Below are 15,000 nucleotides of genomic sequence, written 5' to 3'. Positions count from 1 at the left end.
GGCGCACTTGGGGCGACTACCAGTGCCAACCCCTTATCCCGCGGTGCGTCCGACACACAGAAATTTCCAAGGCGGCCAAGGAGCCTCCCCGCATAGCAATCGGGGTGTGAGGTTACGGATGCAGCATTGATAGCAATCGAGGTGTGAGGCGAAGGATGCAGAAGTGAGAGCCGAGGGATGTAGCAGAGATAGCAATCGGGGTGTGTGATGCAGAAGAGATAGCAATCGAGGTGTGCGGTGGGAAGGGCCCAGCAGCCAGAATGCATGAAGCGACGGATGAAGCAGTGATGACAACCGGGCTGTGAGGAGAGGAGGGATGCAGCCAAGAAAGCAATCAGGGCTCGAGGCAAGGGATGCATCAAGGATAGCAATCATGTTGTGAGGCGAGATTCCAAAGGCTAAACGTGAGAGGCTGCAGGGTCGACTCAGAGAGGTCTATGCATGTGAGAGGCTGAAAGCAAGGTCGACTCGGAGCGGTCTATGCATCGGGCGCGCTTGGGGCGACTACCAGTGCCAACCCCTTATCCCGCGACGCGTCCGACAAAGAGAACGTTCCAAGGCGACAGAGGAGGTTACCAGCCGAAGGATGCAGTAGCAATAACAGGTATAGTTCCGCGGCGGCCGAGAAGACTCACCGCATAGGAATCGGGATGCGAGGCGAGGGATGCGGCGGGAAGGCCCCGACGGCTAAACGGAAGAGGCTGCAGGGCCGCCTCGGAATGGTCCAAGCATCGGATGCGATTGGGACGACTACCAGTGCCAACCCCTTATCCCGCGATGCGTCCGATACACAGATAGTTCCAAGGCGGCCGAGGAGCCTCACCGCATATCAATCGGGGTGCGAGGCGAGGGATGGGGCGGGAAGGCCCCAACGGCTAGACGGAAGAGGCTTCAGGGCCACCTCGGAATGGTCCAAGCATCGGACGCGCTTGGGGCGACTGCCAGTGCCAACCCCTTATCCCGCGATGCGTCCGATACACAGATGGTTCCAAGGCGGCCGAGGAGCCTCACCGCATAGCAATCGGGGGTGCGAGGCGAGGGATGGGGCGGGAAGGCCCCAACGGCTAGACGGAAGAGGCTTCAGGGCCGCCTAGGAATGGTCCAAGCATCGGACACGCTTGGGGCGACTACCAGTGACAGCCCCCTATCCCGCGATGCGTCCGATACGAAGATGGTTCCAAGGCGGCCGAGGAGCCTCACCGCATAGCAATCGGGGTGCGAGGTGGGGGATGCGGCGAGATGGCCCCAACGGCTAGACGGAAGAGGCCACAGGGCCGCGTCGGAATAGTCCAAGCATCGGACGCGCTTGGGGCGACTACCAGTGACAACCCCTTATCCCGCGATGCGTCCGATACGAAGATAGTTCCAAGGCGGCCGAGGAGCCTCACCGCATAGCAATCGGGGTGCGAGGTGGGGGATGCGGCGAGATGGCCCCAACGGCTAGACGGAAGAGGCTGCAGGGCCGCCTCGGAATAGTCCAAGCATCGGACACGCTTGGGGCCACTACCAGTGACAACCCCTTATCCCGCGATGCGTCCGATACGAAGATAGTTCCAAGGCGGCCGAAGAGCCTCACCGCATAGCAATCGGGGTGCGAGGTGGGGGATGCGGCGAGATGGCCCCAACGGCTAGACGGAAGAGGCCACAGGGCCGCCTCGGAATAGTCCAAGCATCGGACGCGCTTGGGGCGACTACCAGTGACAACCCCTTATCCCGCGATGCGTCCGATACGAAGATAGTTCCCAGGCGGCCGAGGAGCCTCACCGCATAGCAATCGGGGTGCGAGGCGAGGGATGCGGCGAGATGGCCCCAAAGGCTAGACGGAAGAGGCTGCAGGGCTGCCTCGGAATAGTCCAAGCATCGGACGCGCTTGGGGCGACTACCACTGCCAACCCCTTATCCCGCGATGCGTCCGATACACAGATAGTTCCGAGGCGGCCGAGGAGGTGGGGGATGCAGCGAGATGGCCCCAACGGCTAGACGGAAGAGGCTGCAGGGCCGCCTCGGAATAGTCCAAGCATCGGACGCGCTTGGGGCGACTACCAGTGACAACCCCTTATCCCGCGATGCGTCCGATACACAGATAGTTCCGAGGCGGCCAAGGAGCCTCACCGCATAGCAATCGTGGTGCGAGGTGGGGGATGCGGCGAGATGGCCCCAACGGCTAGACGGAAGAGGCTGCAGGGCCGCCTCGGAATGGTCCAAGCATCGGATGCGCTTGGGGCGACTACCACTGCCAACCCCTTATCCCGCGATGCGTCCGATACACAGATAGTTCCAAGGCGGCCGAGGAGCCTCACAGCATAGCAATCAGGGTGCGAGGCGAGGGATGCGGCGAGAAAGCCCCAACGGCTAGAGGGAAGAGGCTTCAGGTCCGCCTCGGAATGGTCCAAGCATCGGACGCGCTTGGGGCGACTACCAGTGACAACCCCTTATCCCGCGACGCGTCCGATACACAGATAGTTCCAAGGCGGCCGAGGAGCCTCACCGCATAGCAATCGGGGTGCGAGGCGAGGGATGCGGCGAGAAGGACCCAACGGCTACACGGAAGAGGCTTCGGGGCCGCCTCGGAATGGTCCAAGCATCGGACGCGCTTGGGGCGACTACCAGTGACAACCCCTTATCCCGCGACGCGTCCGATACACAGATAGTTCCAAGGCGGCCGAGGAGCCTCACCGCATAGCAATCGGGGTGCGAGGCGAGGGATGCGGCGAGAAGGACCCAACGGCTACACGGAAGAGGCTTCGGGGCCGCCTCGGAATGGTCCAAGCATCGGACGCGCTTGGGGCGACTACCAGTGACAACCCCTTATCCCGCGACGCGTCCGATACACAGATAGTTCCAAGGCGGCCGAGGAGCCTCACCGCATAGCAATCGGGGTGCGAGGCGAGGGATGCGGCGAGAAGGACCCAACGGCTAGACGGAAGAGGCTTCGGGTCCGCCTCGGAATGGTCCAAGCATCGGACGCGCTTGGGGCGACTACCAGTGACAACCCCTTATCCCGCGACGCGTCCGATACACAGATAGTTCCAAGGCGGCCGAGGAGCCTCACCGCATAGCAATCGGGGTGCGAGGCGAGGGATGCGGCGAGAAGGACCCAACGGCTAGACGGAAGAGGCTTCGGGTCCGCCTCGGAATGGTCCAAGCATCGGACGCGCTTGGGGCGACTACCAGTGACAACCCCTTATCCCGCGACGCGTCCGATACACAGATAGTTCCAAGGCGGCCGAGGAGCCTCACCGCATAGCAATCGGGGTGCGAGGCGAGGGATGCGGCGAGAAGGACCCAACGGCTAGACGGAAGAGGCTTCGGGTCCGCCTCGGAATGGTCCAAGCATCGGACGCGCTTGGGGCGACTACCAGTGACAACCCCTTATCCCGCGACGCGTCCGATACACAGATAGTTCCGAGGCGGCCGAGGAGCCTCACCGCATAGCAATCGGGGTGCGAGGCGAAGGATGCGGCGAGAAGGACCCAACGGCTAGACGGAAGAGGCTTCGGGTCCGCCTCGGAATGGTCCAAGCATCGGACGCGCTTGGGGCGACTACCAGTGACAACCCCTTATCCCGCGACGCGTCCGATACACAGATAGTTCCAAGGCGGCCGAGGAGCCTCACCGCATAGCAATCGGGGTGCGAGGCGAGGGATGCGGCGAGAAGGACCCAACGGCTAGACGGAAGAGGCTTCAGGGCCGCCTCGGAATGGTCCAAGCATCGAACGCGCTTGGGGCGACTACCAGTGACAACCCCTTATCCCGCGACGCGTCCGATACACAGATAGTTCCGAGGCGGCCGAGGAGCCTCACCGCATAGCAATCGGGGTGCGAGGCGAGGGATGCGGCGAGAAGGACCCAACGGCTAGACGGAAGAGGCTTCAGGGCCGCCTCGGAATGGTCCAAGCATCGGACGCGCTTGGGGCGACTACCAGTGACAACCCCTTATCCCGCGACGCGTCCGATACACAGATAGTTCCGAGGCGGCCGAGGAGCCTCACCGCATAGCAATCGGGGTGCGAGGCGAGGGATGCGGCGAGAAGGACCCAACGGCTAGACGGAAGAGGCTTCAGGGCCGCCTCGGAATGGTCCAAGCATCGGACGCGCTTGGGGCGACTACCAATGACAACCCCTTATCCCGCGACGCGTCCGATACACAGATAGTTCCGAGGCGGCCGAGGAGCCTCACCGCATAGCAATCGGGGTGCGAGGCGAGGGATGCGGCGAGAAGGACCCAACGGCTAGACGGAAGAGGCTTCAGGGCCGCCTCGGAATGGTCCAAGCATCGGACGCGCTTGGGGCGACTACCAGTGACAACCCCTTATCCCGCGACGCGTCCGATACACAGATAGTTCCGAGGCGGCCGAGGAGCCTCACCGCATAGCAATCGGGGTGCGAGGCGAGGGATGCGGCGAGAAGGACCCAACGGCTAGACGGAAGAGGCTTCAGGGCCGCCTCGGAATGGTCCAAGCATCGGACGTGCTTGGGGCGACTACCGTTGCCAACCCCTTATCCCGCGATGCGTCTGATACACAGATAGTTCCGAGGCGGCCGAGGAGCCTCACCGCATAGCAATCGGGTTGCGAGGCAGATTATTGGGAAGGGAACCCCCTGGGATGCGGCTCAAGCAGTGCCCAAAGGGACTGGAATGCGGAATCACATCGAGAGACCCAAATGCTATACGAGGGCTCAAATCGAATTATCGATTTGGCCACGACATGGACGCATCGGAACGACTACCTTTGCCGAACCACTCGCAATTGCATCCATACCGAAACCAATAGACATTTCCGTTAGAGCCCTCGCATAGCATTCGGGAATCTCGCATGCCCCTCTAAATCGACCAATGCTGGCGCTCAATGAAAATCCGAGCGCTACCACCGTTCGAGCGCCAGCATTGGTCGAGTTAGAGGGGCACGGGGGAGAATGCTCCAGTCAACACCTCCCCTATATAAGTTATTTGTCCGATTCTCGCACAACCGTAGTCTGCCTCGTCGAATCAAACAACGGTCCCAGATTCCGACTTCCGTTCCGTAGAGACCCAAAAGCTAGATGGAGGCTCGCAAGAAAGAGAGTCGGCGCATAGCAATCGGGTTTCTCGAACGTTTAGGGACCGAGCTCACTTGCGGATAGGGCAAAATCCGCCAAGCAACCCAAAAGCTAGACGGGGGCTCGAATCGAATCGCCTAGGCGGCCACAACAACGACGTGTTGGATCGACTACCAGTGCCAAACCATTCAGCAAGACTAGTCTGTGTCGAGGCCGGATAGAGATTCTCAGAGAGCGCCCGCATAGCATTTAGGAGACCTGCCGCGTCCCTCACACTCGACAAATGGTGGTGCACGTTTATAAATCCGAGCGATCCCAACCCTTTCAAGCACCAACATCGGTCGAGATAGAGGGGCACGGAGGGGGCTGCGTGAGACAACACAGTCCCCTATATAAGTTATTTGTCCGATTCTCACACATCCGAAGAATGGTCATCAAATCGGACAACAGCCCAAACTTCCGACTTCCGTCCCAGAAAGCCCAAGAGCTATCTAAAACGTTCATGGCCGGAACTCGATCGCGGCTATACCAGTCCGCCAAGCAACCCAAAAGCTAGACTGGAGCTCTAGTCGAATCACCTCTGTGGCCATTGCAAGGACGTGTTGGAGCGACTACCATTGCCGAACCATTCCGCAGGTCGAGTCCATACCAAGGCCGCATAGAGATTCACGATGAGCTCCTGCATAGCAATCAGGAGACTTGCCGTGTCCATCACAATCGATAAATCCTGGTGCAAGATTTTTGCATCCGAGCGCTCCAACCAGTCGAGCACCAGCATCAATCGACATAAACGGGCACGGGGGGAGGATGCTCGAGAACACTACCTCCCCTATATAAGTTATTTGTCCGATTCTCAAGCAGCCGAAGTCTGGTCATCGAATCGGGTCAAAGACCACAACTTCCGACTTTACCCACAATGCAAGTCATCGAATCGAACATCGGCCCCCGAGTCGGACTCCATGCGTATGTCAGGTCATCGGACCCAAATTCCGCCTTCCTGCGCATGGCGGGCCATCAATATCAACTCGGTCATCGGACCCAAACTCCGCCTTTTTGCGTATGGCACGCCTTCAAATCGGTCATCGGACCCAAATTCCGCCTTCCTGTGCATGGCGGGCCATCAACATCAACTCGGTCATCGGACCCAAATTCCGCCTTTCTGCGCATGGCACGCCATCAACTCGGTCATCGGACCCAAATTCCGCCTTCCTGCGCATGGCAGGTCATCGGACACAAATTCAGACCTCGCCAATATGCCTACGTATCGAATCGGTCATCGGACCCAACTTCCGACTTCATCCATACTGTAGGGTCTTTGAGGTTGGCGCGGTGCGCTCAACCCAGGGAGTCGACCCATCGAAGCATACACCTCCCCTATATAAGCTATTTGTCCGATTCCCACACCTGTGTAGTTTGCACCTCTGACCAGGACATCGACCCCAACTTCCGAACTCGACTGCAACGACGGCACCAGCGCCTTGGTGCGCACCTTGCGACGCACAGTCCCAACATTCGCCTTCCTGCACATGGCAGGTCATCGGACCCAAATTCCGACCTCGCGAGTATGCCTACATATCGAATCGGTCATCGGACCCAACTTCCGACTTCATCCATACCGTAGGGTCTTTGAGGTTGGCGCGGTGCGCTCAACCCGGGGAGTCGACCCAACGAAGCATACACCTCCCCTATATAAGCTATTTGTCCGATTCCCACACCTGTGTAGTTTGCACCTCCGATCAAGACATCGACCCCAACTTCCGAACTCGCCTCCAACGACCGAACCAGCGCCTTGGTGCGCACCTTGCAACGCACAGTGCCAACATTCGCCTTCCTGCACGTGGCAGGTCATCGGACCCAAATTCCGACCTCGCGAGTATGCCTACATATCGAATCGGTCATCGGACCCAACTTCCGACTTCATCCATACCGTAGGGTCTTTGAGGTTGGCGCGGTGCGCTCAACCCGGGGAGTCGACCCAACGAAGCATACACCTCCCCTATATAAGCTATTTGTCCGATTCCCACACCTGTGTAGCTTGCACCTCCGATCAGGACATCGACCCCAACTTCCGAACTCGACTAAAAAGACCGCACCAGCGCCTTGGTGTGCACCTTGCAACGCACAGTGTCAACATTCGCCTTCCTGCACATGGCAGGTCATCGGACCCAAATTCCGACCTCATGAGCATACCTACTAATCGAATCGGTCATCGGACCCAACTTCCGACTTCATCCATACCGTAGGGTCTTTGAGGTTGGCGCGGTGCGCTCAACCTGGGGAGTCGACCCATCGAAGCATACACCTCCCCTATATAAGCTATTTGTCCGATTCCGACACCTGTGTAGTTTGCACCTCCGCTCAGGACATCGACCCCAACTTCCGAACTCGCCTGCAACGACCGAACCAGCGCCTTGGTGCGCACCAAAAGTGCGCACTTTTGGAGGGCACTTTTGTGCGCTCCAAAGGTGCGCACTTTTGGAGGGCACTTTTCTGCGCTCCAAAGGTGCGCACTTTTGGAGGGCACTTTTTGGAGGGCACTTTTCTGCGCTCCAAAGGTGCGCACTTTTGGAGGGCACTTTTTGGAGGGCACTTTTCTGCGCTCCAAAGGTGCGCACTTTTGGAGGGCACTTTTTGGAGGGCACTTTTCTGCGCTCCAAAGGTGCGCACTTTTGGAGGGCACTTTTTGGAGGGCACTTTTCTGCGCTCCAAAGGTGCGCACTTTTGGAGGGCACTTTTTGGAGGGCACTTTTCTGCGCTCCAAAGGTGCGCACTTTTGGAGGGCACTTTTTGGAGGGCACTTTTCTGCGCTCCAAAGGTGCGCACTTTTGGAGGGCACTTTTTGGAGGGCACTTTTCTGCGCTCCAAAGGTGCGCACTTTTGGAGGGCACTTTTTGGAGGGCACTTTTCTGCGCTCCAAAGGTGCGCACTTTTGGAGGGCACTTTTTGGAGGGCACTTTTCTGCGCTCCAAAGGTGCGCACTTTTGGAGGGCACTTTTTGGAGGGCACTTTTCTGCGCTCCAAAGGTGCGCACTTTTGGAGGGCACTTTTGTGCACTCCAAAGGTGCGCACTTTTGGAGGGCACTTTTCCTGTGCTCCAAAGGTGCACACCTAGGTGAGCACCTTCGACCACACCTTGTAGCACACCAAACTCTGACTTTCGACTTCATCCGCAATGCAGGGTCTTTGAGGTTGGCGCAATGCGCACAACCAGGGGAGTCGACCCATCAAACCCAACACCTCCCCTATATAAGCTATTTGTCTGATTCTCATACATGCGTAGCCTGCAGGAGCAATTAGGACATCGACCCCAACTTTCGGCTTCTAAACGAAAACAAGGTCTTTGAGGTTGGTGTAATGCGAACAACTAGGGGAGTCAACCCATCAAACCCAACACCTCCCCTATATAAGCTATTTGTCTGATTCTCATACATGTGTAGTCTACAGGAGCAATTAGGACATCGACCCCAACTTTTGACTTCTTAACGAAAACAAGGTCTTTGAGGTTGACGTAATGCGCACAACCAGGGGAGTCGACCCATCAAACCCAACACCTCCCCTATATAAGCTATTTGTCCGATTCTCATACATGTGTAGCCTGCAGGAGCCATTAGGACATTGACCCCAACTTTTGACTTCTTAACGAAAACAAGGTCTTTGAGGTTGGCGTAATGCGCACAACCAAGGGAGTTGACCCATCAAACCCAACACCTCCCCTATATAAGCTATTTGTCTGATTCTCATACATGTGTAGCCTGCAACAACGATTAGGACATCCACCCCAACTTCTGAATTCGTCTGCGTTGACCGCACCAAAGGTGCACGCCTTGGTGCTCACCAAAATCCGACTTCCGACTTCTTCTGCTATGCGGGGTCTTTGAGGTTGGCGCAGTGCGCACAACCAGGGGAGTCAACCCACCGAATGCAACACCTCCCCTATATAAGCTATTTGTCTGATTCTCATACATGCGTAGACTGCAGCAATGATTAGGACATCCACCCCAACTTTTGACTTCTTAAACAAGACAGGGTCTTTGAAGTTGGTGCAGTGCACACAACCAGGGGAGTCGACCCATCAAACGCAACACCTCCCCTATATAAAGCTATTTGTCCGATTCTCATACGTGTAGTCTGCAGCAGCGATTAGGACATCGACCCCAACTTCCGAATTCGTTTGCATTGACCGCACCAAAGGTGCACGCCTTGGTGTGCACCCTGGAGTGCACTTTGGTGCTCACCTCGGTGCACACTTTGGTGTGCACCTCGGTGTGCACCAAAGGTGCGCACCTTGGAGCGCACCAAAGGTGTACACTTTGGAGCGCACCACATAGGGTCTTTGAGAGGTTGGCGCAGTGCGCACACCAAGGTGGGTGTTGAGGTGCGTGCCGAGGTGGGTGGGTGCTAGGGTGCGCTCCATGGTGGGTGCCAGGGTGGGTGCGTGCTAGGGTGGATTCCAAAGAGGGTCATAGGGTGGGTGCCAAGGTGGGTTGGTGATATAGTGGGTTCAAAGGTGGGTACTAGGGTGGGTTCCAAGGTGGGTCACAAGTTGGGTGCCAGGATGCGTGGGTGTTAGGTTGGGTGCCAAGGTGGGCTCCTGCGTGGGTGGGTGCTAGGGTGGGTTTCAAGGTGGACGCGAGGGCGGGTGCCAAGGTGGGTAACAAGTTGGGTGTTAGGATGGGTGAGTGCTAGAGTGGGTGCCAAGGTGGGTGGGTGCTAAGGTGGATGCCAAGGTGGTTCACAGGGTGGGTGGGTTCTAGGGTGAGTTCCAAGGTGGGTCACAGGTTCAGTGCTAGGGTGGGTGTCAAGGCGGGTGTCGAGGTGCCTGGGTGCTAGGGTGTGGATGCCAATGTGGGTCATAGGGTGGGTACTAGGGTGGGCTGCAATGTGGGTGCCAAGGTGGGTAACATGCTCGGTGGGTTCTAAATTGGGTGCCAGGGTGGGTGTGCACCCACCTTGCCCGAGGTGGGTGCCAAGGTGCCAGTGTGGGTGGGTGCTAAGGTGGATGCCAAGGTGGGTGAGAAGGTGGGTGATAGGTTGAGTGGTAGGATGGGTGGGTGCCAAGATGGGTCACAGGGTGGGTGCAAGGGTGGGTAGGTGCTAGGGTTGGTGTCAGGGTGGGTGGGTGCTAGGTTGGGTTCCAAGGTGGGTGCGAGGGTGAGTGTCAAGGTGGGTCACAGGTTAGGTGCTAGGATGGGTGAGTGCTAGGGTGCAAAGGTGCCAGGGTGGGTGCTAGGATGGGTCGATGCTAGGGTGAGTGGCAAGGTGGGTCCACAAGTGTCAAGGTGGGTGCCGAGGTGGGTGCCAAGTCGGCGACTGCTATGGTGGATGCCAAGGTGGGTCACGGGGTGGGTGCCAAGTTGCTAGGTTGGGTTCCAAGGTGGGTGCCAACGTGGGTGCTAGGGTGCGTGGGTTAAAGGGTGTGTCACAACGTGGGTGCCAGGATGGGTGCGCACCCACACTGGCCAAGACGGGTGCGGGTGCAAGGTTGGGTTCCAAGCCCGGTCACAGGCTGGGTGCTAGGATGGGTGGGTGCCAAGGTGGGCACCAGGGTGGGTGCACCCACCCTGGCCAAGGTGGGTCACGGGGTGGGTCCTAGGGTGGGTAACGGGGTGGGTACTAAGGTGCGTGCCAAGGTGGGTCATAGGGTGGGTGCCAAGGTGGGCACCAGGGTGGGTGTGCACCAACCCTAGCCAGGGTAGGTCACGGGGTGGTTGTCGGGGTGGGCGTCAAGGAGCCAAGGTGGGTGGCAAGTAGCCAAGTTGCGTGCCAAGGTGGGTGTCGGGGTGGGTGCCAAGGATCCAAGGTGGGTGCCAAGGAACCAAGGTGGGTGTCTGGGTGGGTGCCGAGGTGGGAGCCAGGGTGGGTCCCAAGGTGAGTGCAAAGGTGGGTGCCAGGGTCAAGGTGAGTGCCAATGTGGGTTCCAAGGTGCCAGGGTCAGGGTGAGTGCCAATGTGGGTTCAAAGGTGCTAAGTTGGGTGCGAGGTTGGGTGCGAGGGTGGGTGGGTGCCAAGGTGTGCTAGGTGGAAGCCCGGGTGGGTCGGCATCCCATGGGTGTCGAGTTGGGTGCCTGATGGGTGCTTCTTGTCAAGTTTTAGTCGTCGGGACTCATTTCGAGCCTTAGAGGTCGTTTCTTGTCCGGTTGCCCTGTCTTCGACCTGGGAACCCAATTTTGGTCCTCGGGTCCCATTTTTTTTTGTCTCGCATCCCACTTTTGGCCTGTGGCCTTTTCGGGGTCGATTCTCGTTTTGGGCATCAGAGCATGTTTCTTCTCCTAAAACCCAATATTTGTTTATTAAGTCTCGGAACACATTTTTGTTCTCGTGGACCCATCATGGGTCTTGGAACGCATTTGTGGTCCTTGGGTCCCATTTTGCATCCCGAAACTTGTGTTTTGGTGCTTGATCCCTATTTTGGGTGCCCACCTTGCACCAAGTGCGCACCCGGGGCAAACCGAGCGCCTTGGTGCACCGGGGCAAGATCGAGCGTGCACCCGAGGCGCCCCGAACATGCACCAAGGTGCACTCGGCCCACATGTGAGCGCAGGTCGTTGCGCCCGAGGTGGTGTGTGGGCACCGCGTTGCAGACGGGACACTGCACGCACACGACGCCCCCTCCAGGTGCACGCACGTAGGCCGGGCCGGGTGCACACCCGACGCCCTAGCAAGGTGCGCGCACCCGGGCAGGGCTCACACTTGGCGAACGGGGCGCACTTCGCGAGGGAGGGTGTGCACCTCGACGGGGGTGGGTGGCCGGGGTGGATTCGCACGTGGGTCGCGGTTTGCTAAGTACACACTGCGACAAGCTCATAACGGGTGCGATCATACCAGCATTAGTGCACCGGATCCCATCAGAACTCCGCAGTTAAGCGCGCTTGGGCCGGAGTAGTACTGGGATGGGTGACCTCCCGGGAAGTCCCGGTGTTGCACCCTTTTTTAGTTTTTCGCCGGGCGTCGCAATGCTATTTGAATAAACCTTTTGCCCGTTTGCGTTCTCGTCGGGGCCGGGCCGGGCCGGGGTGCGCTGCCCGCACTACCGCGCGCGCGGGGGCGACACCGAGCGCGCACCCGAGGCACCCCGAGCACACAGGCCACGGTGCAACCCGGGCGTTGTGCGCGCACCCCGGTGCGCCCGAGGTGCTGCGCGCGCACCCAGGTGAAATCGGTGTGCACCTCGGCCAGTGCGCGCTCGGTCGAGTCGCGCACGTTGGCCAAGGTGCACGGTGATGTTTCTTACTCTAAGGTTCCGCACCAGACGCCCGGGACAGGTGAGCGAAGCTGGGCGGGGCCGGGTGCGCGGCCGGGGCAGGTGCACGCAGCTGGAGAGAGCTTTGGAGCACACTTCGGAGCGCACCAATGATGCGCTCCATTCAAAAGTTTCCTGAAAAGGCAAAAAAAGTTGAGATTATAGAATTTCCCACTTGAGAGATTGTAAAAAAAAAAAATTTAAAATGAAGGAAACGCGGGTGCCAAGGTGTGCGCAGCCCAGCCAAGGTGTGCGCACCAAGGCGCCCACCCTGGCGAAGGTGCACGCAAGGTGCGCACCCGAGGCAAACCGGACAATTAACCCAACTTTCGACTTCGCGCGCACCTTGGAGCGCACTTCGGAGCGCTCCTTGGTGCGCACCAATCTTGGGCACCTCGGAGTGCACCATGGCGCCCACCAAGGTGCGCACCCGGGGCAAACCGAGCTCCGACTTCGTGCGCACCTTGGAGCGCACGAAAGGTGCGCACCATGGCGCCCACCAAGGTGCGCAGCCCAGCCAAGGCGTGCGCATCAAGGTGCGCACCCTGGCGAAGGTGCGCACCCGGGGCAAACCGAGCTCCGACTTCGTGCGCACCTTGGAGCGCACAAAAGGTGCGCAACCCAGCCAAGGTGTGCGCACCCCGGTCAAACCGAGCTCCGAATCGTGCGCACCAGAGGTGCACGCCATCGTGCGCACCTTGGAGCACACTTCGGAGCCCTCCTTGGTGCGCGCCGATGTTGCGCACCTCGGAGCGCACCCGGGGAAAACAATGCAATTAACCCGACTTTCGACTTCGTGGGCACCTCGGAGCGCTCTCGGGTTCGCACCTCGGAGCACACCGAGGTGCGCACCTTTGATGCGCTGCCTTCACCAATTTCCAGAAAAGGCAAGAAAACATTGAGAAGGTGTGCGCACCGAGGTGCCCACCCTGGCGAAGGTGCACGCGAGGTGCGCACCCGGGGCAAACCGGGCTCCGACTTCGTGCACGCCGCACCTTGGAGCACACTTCGGAGCGCTCCTTGGTGCGCACCAGGGCGCGCAACCCAGCCGAGGTGCCCACCCCGGCGAAGGTGCACGCGAGGTGCGCACCCGGGGCAAACCGGGCTCCGACTTCGTGCACGCCATGGTGCCCACCGCGGCGAAGGTGCACGCGAGGTGCGCACCCGGGGCAAACCGGGCTCCGACTTCGTGCACGCCGCACCTTGGAGCACACTTCGGAGCGCTCCTTGGTGCGCACCATGGTGCCCACCAGGGCGCGCAACCCCGCCGAAGGTGCACGCGAGGTGCGCACCCGGGGCAAACCGGGCTCCGACTTCGTGCACGCCGCACCTTGGAGCACACTTCGGAGCGCTCCTTGGTGCGCACCATGGTGCCCACCAGGGCGCGCAACCCCGCCGAAGGTGCACGCGAGGTGCGCACCCGGGGCAAACCGGGCTCCGACTTCGTGCACGCCATGGTGCGCACCGCGGCGAAGGTGCGCACCCGGGGCAAACCGGGCTCCGACTTCGTGCACGCCGCACCTTGGAGCACACTTCGGAGCGCTCCTTGGTGCGCACCAGGGCGCGCAACCCAGCCGAGGTGCCCACCCCGGCGAAGGTGCACGCGAGGTGCGTACCCGGGGCAAACCGGGCTCCGACTTCGTGCACGCCGCACCTTGGAGCACACTTCGGAGCGCTCCTTGGTGCGCACCATGGTGCCCACCAGGCCGCGCAACCCAGCCAAGGTGTGCGCACCAAGGTGCACGCGAGGTGCGCACCCGGGGCAAACCGGGGTCCGACTTCGTGCACGCCGCACCTTGGAGCACACATCGGGGCGCTCCCGGGTTCGCACCGGCGTTGCGCACCGTGGTGGGCACCTCGGAGCACACCAAGGTGGGCAGCGAGGTGCGCACCTTTGATGCGATGCCTTCACTAATTTCCATAAAAGGCAAAAAAAAAACGAGATTTTAAAATTTCCGTTTTGAAAGATAGTGAGAAAAAGGGAATGCTGGTGCCATCTTGAGCCCGCCCTGGTGCGCAGCCCAGCCAAGGTGTGCGCACCAAGGTGCCCACCCTGGCGAAGGTGCGCACCCGGGCAATTAACCCAACTTCCAACTTCGCGCGCGCCAGGGTGGGAGCGCACCCAACAACCGGGCCTGGGAAGAGCCAATGCGAGAAACCCCACCAAACGCTCTGACAAAAAAAGAGGGGGCGCTCCAGTAACCCCGCTTCGGAGCGCACCCTGGGCAAACCCAGCCAAGGTGCCCACCCCGGCCAAGGTGCAGGCGAGGTGCGCACCCGGGGCAAACCGGGCTCCGACAACGTGCACGCCGCACCTTGGAGCACACTTCGTAGCGCTCCCGGGTGCGCACCTCAGAGCACACCAAGGTGGGCAGCGAGGTGCGCACCTTTGATGCGCTGCCTTCACTAATTTCCAGAAAAGGCAAAAAAAAAAGGAGATTTTAAAATTTCCGTTTTGAAAGATAGTGAAAAAAACGGAACGCGCGTGCCATCTTGAGCCCGCCCTGGTGCGCAGCCCAGGTAAGGTGCCCACCCTGGCAAAGGTGCGCACCCGGGCAATTAACCCTACTTCCGACTTCGTGCGCGCCAGGGTGGCAACCGGGCCTCGGAAGAGCCAATGCGAGAAACCCCACCAAACGCTCCGACAAAAAAAGAGGCGGCGCTCCAATAACCCCGCTTCGGAGCGCAGCCGGGGCAAACCCAGCCAAGGTGCCCACCCCG

General features: G+C 59.7%; 1 non-coding gene across 1 annotated transcript; it reads left to right on the top strand.

Annotated features, from left to right (window-relative positions):
• Positions 1–11,847: 11,847 nt before the first annotated feature.
• On the top strand, positions 11,848–11,966 carry LOC131862492 (5S ribosomal RNA). The gene has a single exon (XR_009361506.1). It is a non-coding gene; the product is annotated as a 5S ribosomal RNA (ribosomal RNA).
• Positions 11,967–15,000: the final 3,034 nt, after the last annotated feature.

Source organism: Cryptomeria japonica, unplaced genomic scaffold, assembly GCF_030272615.1.
Source record: "Cryptomeria japonica unplaced genomic scaffold, Sugi_1.0 HiC_scaffold_43, whole genome shotgun sequence".
Taxonomy (NCBI): Eukaryota; Viridiplantae; Streptophyta; class Pinopsida; order Cupressales; family Cupressaceae; genus Cryptomeria; species Cryptomeria japonica.
The sequence above is the reverse complement of the archived record's forward strand: the minus strand, read 5'-3'. Positions and strand labels throughout refer to the sequence as shown.